Source organism: Pelodiscus sinensis, chromosome 7, assembly GCF_049634645.1.
Source record: "Pelodiscus sinensis isolate JC-2024 chromosome 7, ASM4963464v1, whole genome shotgun sequence".
NCBI lineage: Eukaryota > Metazoa > Chordata > Testudines > Trionychidae > Pelodiscus > Pelodiscus sinensis.
This window is the reverse complement of record NC_134717.1, coordinates 23,883,396-23,891,094: the sequence shown is the minus strand read 5'-3', so window position 1 is coordinate 23,891,094 and position 7,699 is coordinate 23,883,396.

The window sequence follows — 7,699 nt, the reverse complement described above, 5'->3', positions numbered from 1 at the left end:
TTTCTCTCAGTGCCCTCTGAGAAAGATCTGCTAATTTTGCCTAAGTTTCTCTTACCTTTCGTTTGTTCAAGGAATAAGCAAAGGTGAGAACACTGGAGAGATACCACTTTGCACATAGTCAAGCAGGCAGGAAACAGAGGTAGATGAACAGAATGTGTTGAAAGCACTGTGATCCAGAGCCAGGAAATAACAGTTATCAGATCCCCGAATGACATTTACCACAAACCTATGTTTCCTTTTCAAGGCCATAAGCTTCAGTATACTGGAGTGTTCAGTCAGACCTTCCCCATGTACAGTATGGATGGCACAATTTTCTCAGCATATGCTCAGTTGAATCGTTCTGATGGCATCCATGTTGGCCTCTTTCCATATATAGGCATGCAGGGATGTCTTCATCTTCTTCAGGAGTCTGGGGTTACAGCCAAAGGCAGGCATCCAAGCTCTGCAGGCAAGGAAAAGAGATAATTTTAGTTCCTGAATAAGGATTAAATTCTGCAACACCTGAACAGTGAAAATCCTGTGGAGCCATCAAGGCGAGAGCCAGGAAATTCTAGGGTTTTGTTGACTATGGCTAAACAGATTTAACCAAGGTGAATGGATGCTATAAAGTCAATTACAGACAATCTATGCAACAAAGGGCAAAAAATAACCACATGTAATGCCCATATCAATGCCTCAATGGTTTTGTTTCAGAGTCTCACACCATGAAAAAGGTAATAATTTCACTATCTTTAATCAGTCCTGTTCTCAGCAAAGCAGGAACTGTACTATATATGTTATGGTTGTGTTCCCTCATTTAGCTATATGAATGAATCAGATACACTTAAATTTACTGTTTTTCAGATCTCTCATTACACCTTACTTAGAACTCCAGCTTTGTCAGTCATATTTCTTTATTATTTATATACTTTTAAAATTATACATAGTGAACAACACAGAGGCCGGTACCACATTTGTATTTTCCCTAAAGATTTTTTTTTTGAGACTGTCCACAACATAGGCCAAATCCTGCTTATCTTACCCGGGAGAATAATTCCAGTGAAGTCAATAGAACATCTGTAATAAGCACAGCAGAATTTTGCCTAATGTCCATGTCTGGACACTGTACATTTACGATATCTAATGCACTCAGCAGAGGTATAGGTAAAAGACAGAATTACCTTTTTTTTACCGATGTTCTGATGAACCATTTGGACAAAAGTGTAAAATGTATCTTTTTATTAAAACTATGCTACAATTAAGTAAATATAACTGGCAAAAACCAAAAGACTACATACAAAATCACACTCCTCTGTTCTGAGGATACAGGGCGAAGGACTCCCCACCTCGCCGTGCTTTTTTTATCTGTGTGCAATGGTAAGATGATTGGCAATGGATAAAAAACAAACATATCTACACAATGGATAGATTATTTGTGCAGAGGTAAATTAAAAATGGCTCCATAGCCATTTACCTGCAATGAAAAAGCCCTTTCAGCTATGTAACATCAGAGAAGTTATTTCCTACTTTTGAACAATTTTTCTCGTCTTTATTCAGACATGCACCTTTTCCAATGGAACAATGATAACACATAGATAATTAATAAGAAAGACCAATTGAACTATGACTATAACAATCTACTTTTAAATCAAAGGAAGAAGGCAACCAGTACTAAAATTTAATCTGTCCTCTGGGGCTGTAGGCAGCTTACAGGTTCAAGTCAGATAGCAAATGTGGCTAAATGGCAGTCAGAAAAGATCATGTGACTGGAGGGGGGGCTAAAAACTAATTAATCTCCATAAAACTGTAAGTGAGGTAGGTAAGATTACTTGAAATCTGATTGCATTATTGGATTTAAGGAGAGAAAATGCAGCATGTATTTCTCATGTTGATTTTAACCACCTGAGCCCTTAATGACATTTTGTACCTTGCACAAAAACTCGTATTTTATCTATATTTAAGAAGATCCACAAAGATCTTTAGTGCACAGTCATTAGTGCACAGTTTATGCACTTAGTCTAAATGATATCCTAAAGAGTCACAGAAAGTGACTTTGTAAACATTTATTGTTAAAAGTCATTCTTTTATAGGGGGATTCAATGTAATTCTGGGAAGCCATAAATAAATTTCAGAACAATAAATAGAATCAGAAATCAGAGAAATCAGAAAGAAATAATAATGTCTTATCCCACTAAAAAATAAAAGAAAGTTATGTATTACATTTTGGACTTCTAGTACATTTAAAATATACATCTAATATATACGTAATAAACGGAACTCCAGCCTTCTCCTTAGGGCAAATGCATGGTGGCAGTTTTAGGGAAGACTGGAGAACTCTAGCAAAGCATCTGTACCAAGCTGAAAAGAATCCAGATGAAGAATTTTTAGCCTAAAGTCAAGCCTTTGGGACACTATTCATAAATTCATGGGCCCTGATCAATCAAAAAACATAAACATTATAAAGTGGATAATACCACAAAAAGAAGTCACATGCTTTAACAGACTCAATTGCGCATATCTGATATTCAGTATTACCAGCCCCTTTTAGCCATTTCAACACTGCAAACTCCCTTTTACACATAGGGAGTGTAAAAGGGACATTTTTTAGGCAACAAAAAAGTGTTTGCTTCGTACATACATTCACACAAAGATAACAATGCATACTATAACAATGCATAGAATGCTTTTACATTTTTGAAAGTACATTTACAAGACTAATAATTACATTGCGCTTGTCTATAGCACTTTTAAATTCCAAGTGCTTTGCAGAGATTAATTAAGTATCATTATTTTGTATCAATCATTATATCCCTTTGAAAGAATGTTAAATTAGGCAACATACATGTGTTTATATCTAATCTATTTTTGTGTCTAGATATATGTGCATCAAGCTGTGTGACTTAGGGACTGACAACATTAGTGGAAGAAAGATGAGCAGGGCTTGGAACACAAAAAGGTTATTCAATGGAGGCAGGAGATTGTGCTGATCAGGTTGGGAAGCAGCTGCCCCTCTCTTGTCTTTTACTTGGTTGTGGTTCTGGTGTTGGGAAAAGGAAGTCAAAGTCCTCAGGACTGCATGAATTGCGGGTGGAGTCCCATTGCAATACCTATCTCTGCTGGCTTTTGAGTGGATGTCAGAGTATATGGAAACTCATGAATGGTTGGTCATCCATCCCCTCCCAACTGTGTTTCCTTGCTTCTCTGCTCTAATTAATGTTTGACACCAGAGCTTCACGCCCTTCCTCCACATCCCTTGTTGCTGCTCTGAATATTGCTGGTCTTATTGAAGAGCAAGGCCTTTTTCCAGTTACTCTATGGAGCTGGGAACACATTTTTCCCACATAGTGAAATTAACATATGCTATGTGGCTTTCTTTTCTCTCAGTAACCAGGAGGTGAACTTATTATGATCGTTACCATTTTATCCCAGTTTTTGCTGCGGTCCAATGTGGATTATGATTTATGGCCCATTTACAAGCCAATTACATTGTGACAGTTTGAAAATAATATGTGGAGGGTCTGGATCTCTAATTTTTGCACAGGTGGATGTTCACCCATCACCTGTGCTCTTAACATTTGCATGAAGAAAGAGATGATCAGGGAATTAGGCTGAAGGGCCAGAGCCCGTACTCTTACGATTTTATTGGGTGACTGTGAAATCTCTCCCATTTTGTGATTGATAGAGGCTTAGTACACTGAAGAAGGATCTAGTGATATGAATCCACAATGGACTAGTTCAGTGCCATAGCGGTAAAGATGATTTAGCCTCTTTAATTCTATCCGTTTATAAAGTTAATAATATTGAGACCTTAATTTTACTTAATGTGTTATTTTCCCATGTTTTATTTCTGCACATGTCAGGATTAAGGTGTATCTTCTATAATTTAGCCAACTGTAGTGCAAGCAAATTATATTTTCTTACAAGAAGAAACAGTTGTGAGGTTTAATTAATTATTTTTGCATAGAACTTTGGGAGTCCTTTACAGAATATCAGAGGTGATTTATTTCATTGTACTTATGACACATATCTATCAATGCCATGTACCTTTAAAACTCACCTAAAATTAGAGTCATAATGAAGCCCAAATGTATTAACTTCAAGCTCATTCCTGGCTCCCTGAAGGTTGTTCTGTGCATTTATGAACTTTTCAGAAAACCTGGACCCAAATTTAAGTCAAACCAGCGACCAGATTCTAGGTTCAGATCGCTTTTCCCCTTCCCATAGAAACTGTCTTAAGCAAGAGACTATTTGATATTTACAATATCCTTCATTAAAGAAAGAACACTCCTCTAACTAATTTGATTAAACTCATCTTGCTACTATACCAACAAATAGGTAAAATATTGTTACATGCCCCCTTAAAAGTGATACGACGTTGGGCACAGTATAGTGAAAATATTGACTACTAAACACTAATTTGTCATTATGCTGCAAGTCATGGGAATTAAGAATTCAGGGCAACAGCAGGAATAGAACATGTCTGAAAGCATAGCTTCTAACCATTTGATTGAAAAGAGGCTCAACATCAGTACTAGGTTCATGACCCATAGCTGAGCAGTTCCACCAAGTAAACATTAGTGAAATACATACCGACTACCCAGTTCATTATGGTATTAATCACTGATCTGACTTCACAAGGGAAATTATTTTTGACATTTCACTACCAACTTCAATAATTTCTCTTCCACTGGCCAGCAAGAGACATATACATGATCTTGGTATTTAATTCATCCACGATATTTTGAACTACATTATTGTTCATACAGGAGCAGTCCACCAACTATTAGCTTTGAGTCTTTTGCACTATTCTCCAGACGTTGTTACCAATGAGCCACATCACCACGTACATATTGAACAGATGTGCCATTGCCTTAGTAGCTGCATCCTCTTTTGAAATTTTTATTTATCACTATACTTACTTATTTGGCACAGAAACAGTATCTGCCTAGTGCAGTTTCAAGAGACTATTCAGTGTTGTTTTTACAAAACATTGCCACAATACTATGCCACGTCATTCAGACTTGTGCCAGAGATATGCGGGAAATCTGTTGTTGACCAGTGTCAAATATAGCCCATTGCTTTTCCTTAAAAAGATACTTGGAAAATTCCGCTTAAAGAAATAAATTCCTTCCTTATATGGCCAACAGAAAGGGAATCCCCATTCCAAGCTTTGAATTCCAAGCATAATTCTCCACCTACTCTACTGTTATTATGCCCAAATACTAGAGCATCCGTGGGAATGCTCTAGTAGAGTTCTAGTACATTGAATCTTTTATAGGTCTACGATTGTTATACCACAGAGAAGCAGAAATGCAGAGCCTACCACAAAAATATATTTATTTTAAATAAAGTGTGCTCCTTAAAAATACTTTAAGATTTTACCTTTTTTGAGGTCATCTAGATGTTGTAGCTATGTCCAGCTGGACTCAGAATACTAAAAAGTTGTTGATAGCACAGCTCGGTGTGTTTAAATATTTAAGTACACTAAGGTACTGCACAACCAAATACCTTGATTTAATTTTAATCTGCATCTGGAAAGATGTCATTTAAAGTGCCAAGAGTTTCTGTACTTGTTGAGGATCCCTCCTCTCCACTTTCTTCTCAGTTTTAAAACTAGTCTTTCTACTTGTAGCTTTTAAACTATACAAATGCAGCTTAATTTTTCACTTAAAGCCCTGAGATTATAATAAAAAACTAGCCTTACTGACTATTTAGTCTCCTGGTTTTACATATTTGAGAGGCAAAACATCAGATACGAATCTATCTGAAAGCTCTTTAATGAGAAAGATGGCAAGTAAATTCTGATTTAATATAAAAACCACTTCAACTATTAATCATGATTCCAGATAATTCCCAATGTGGCATGATATCATTTAATTTCCAGAAAAACAGAAGAAGTGACAGCACACATTTTCTGAAACTATGCCATGTAATAATATCATGCAAAGAAAGGCTTTATAACCTATTTGTGAGCGAGTCATAAATTACCAATCAGACGTGTATAGCCCATTTAATAGTTTAAAGTCTTGACTTTATGTATTCTTTTTTCTTGTTTCATGTTTTGTCTTAACAAATACACTTGGCCATAATGAAAATAAACCTGCTGAAGTCTCTGTGGCCTGAGACAAGCTATAACACATTTCTGCACCACAGGGTGGGCTCATGGGATACCTACTGAGAAAATGCATGCCCACTGAGCATGCCCAGACTATTAAAATGAATTGACATGTTAATGCTGACAGGAAAAGAGCACAAGAGAGCTTGCTAAATTACTGCTCAGTCAGGCACTAGAAATTCCTGTGTGGCTAACTTCTGAGCAAAACCTGCAGGAAGAAAAGAAAAGAAAAGAAAAGAAAAGAAAAGAAAAGAAAAGAAAAGAAAAGAAAAGAAAAGAAAAGAAAAGAAAAGAAAAGAAAAGAAAAACTTTATTGTCAAATGCACCAAACAAACATTCACTAAAGGGCTGTCATGTTAGTAATGCACCTACTCATAAATCATATGGATTTTAATCATACCTGCCACCTCAGCCTGCTTGTCCCCTGAGAAATTGTTTTCTTTTGGCTCCCTCCTTCATTCGCTTTCAATTATCTGGAAGCTGTTTCTCGTGTTTATTTATTTATCTAAAGTTCACATACTGTATGCATGCACAAATTTCCTCTGGGGGACTGAAACCAGGCAGATCATACAAGGATGCGGTGGAGCGTAGAAGCTAACAGCTCAGATGAATGTACTCAGTCTCAAAAAACCTGCTTTGGACCGTGATGACAAGGGAAGGGGAGGACAGAAAGTAATTAGTGTGTGTACAATGATGGATTATGGCTTGATATTCAGACATTTCACCTTTTGACTGCTATAGGTAGGCCTACAAGATGACAAACAGAAAGTCCACATTCTTGCTGAGATGAAAAAAGGATGTACACTCTCTCCCTTTTTTGGGTAGATAAATTGGAATAGGTTGTTTTGATTGCAGAACTCTTTACAAACCTTTTGTGGTTTAAAATATGTGAAAGTGTGTTCAATTTATATAGATATGAAAAAAATGGAGGGACAACTGCTTAGCAATGTTCTGACAAGTCAAGATAATACTGTTTTTATTGTCTCATGGCTTCTAAAACTAACTTAAGTATTAAAGGGCAAGTTACTTTCTCAAGTTTTAAGGGGAGATTGAACTGCCAGTGACCTTTTCCCAGCTCTGGGAAGCAAATGTGTAGCACAGATCAATCATGACATGAGGATCTTATAGACACAAGGGAAAGAAGTCATAATTTTCATAAGTGAGAATGAACAAAAATGGACAAGAAAGGTTTGATAGTTATAAATACAGATTAAACAGACTTTTAACACTAAGCATCAGGATTTTGAATTAAAGCTCTCTATATGTGGATGTTTGCCTATGATTGCTTTTTTTAGGGACATCTGAATCTATATTTTCCTCACAGAGTATTGCTCAATTAAAGAAACATTTAGATAGTGCTCCTATTTGGAACACCCATAGCAATTAAATGGATCACATGCAGTTTGACATTTTCTAAAATAAAAGTATAATTGGTGCACCATATTGTTTTTTCCTTTTGAAAAGAAAATTCAGGCTACCCTTGTGAGTCTTAGCAGGGATCAGAATTCAGAATTTGGGTCCAAGTTTCTTTCTTTTGCTTCTTTCTCAGAAAAAAAATTAAAGAAGTTACAATTAACCCTCTCACCATCACACTCTTCTCATTTA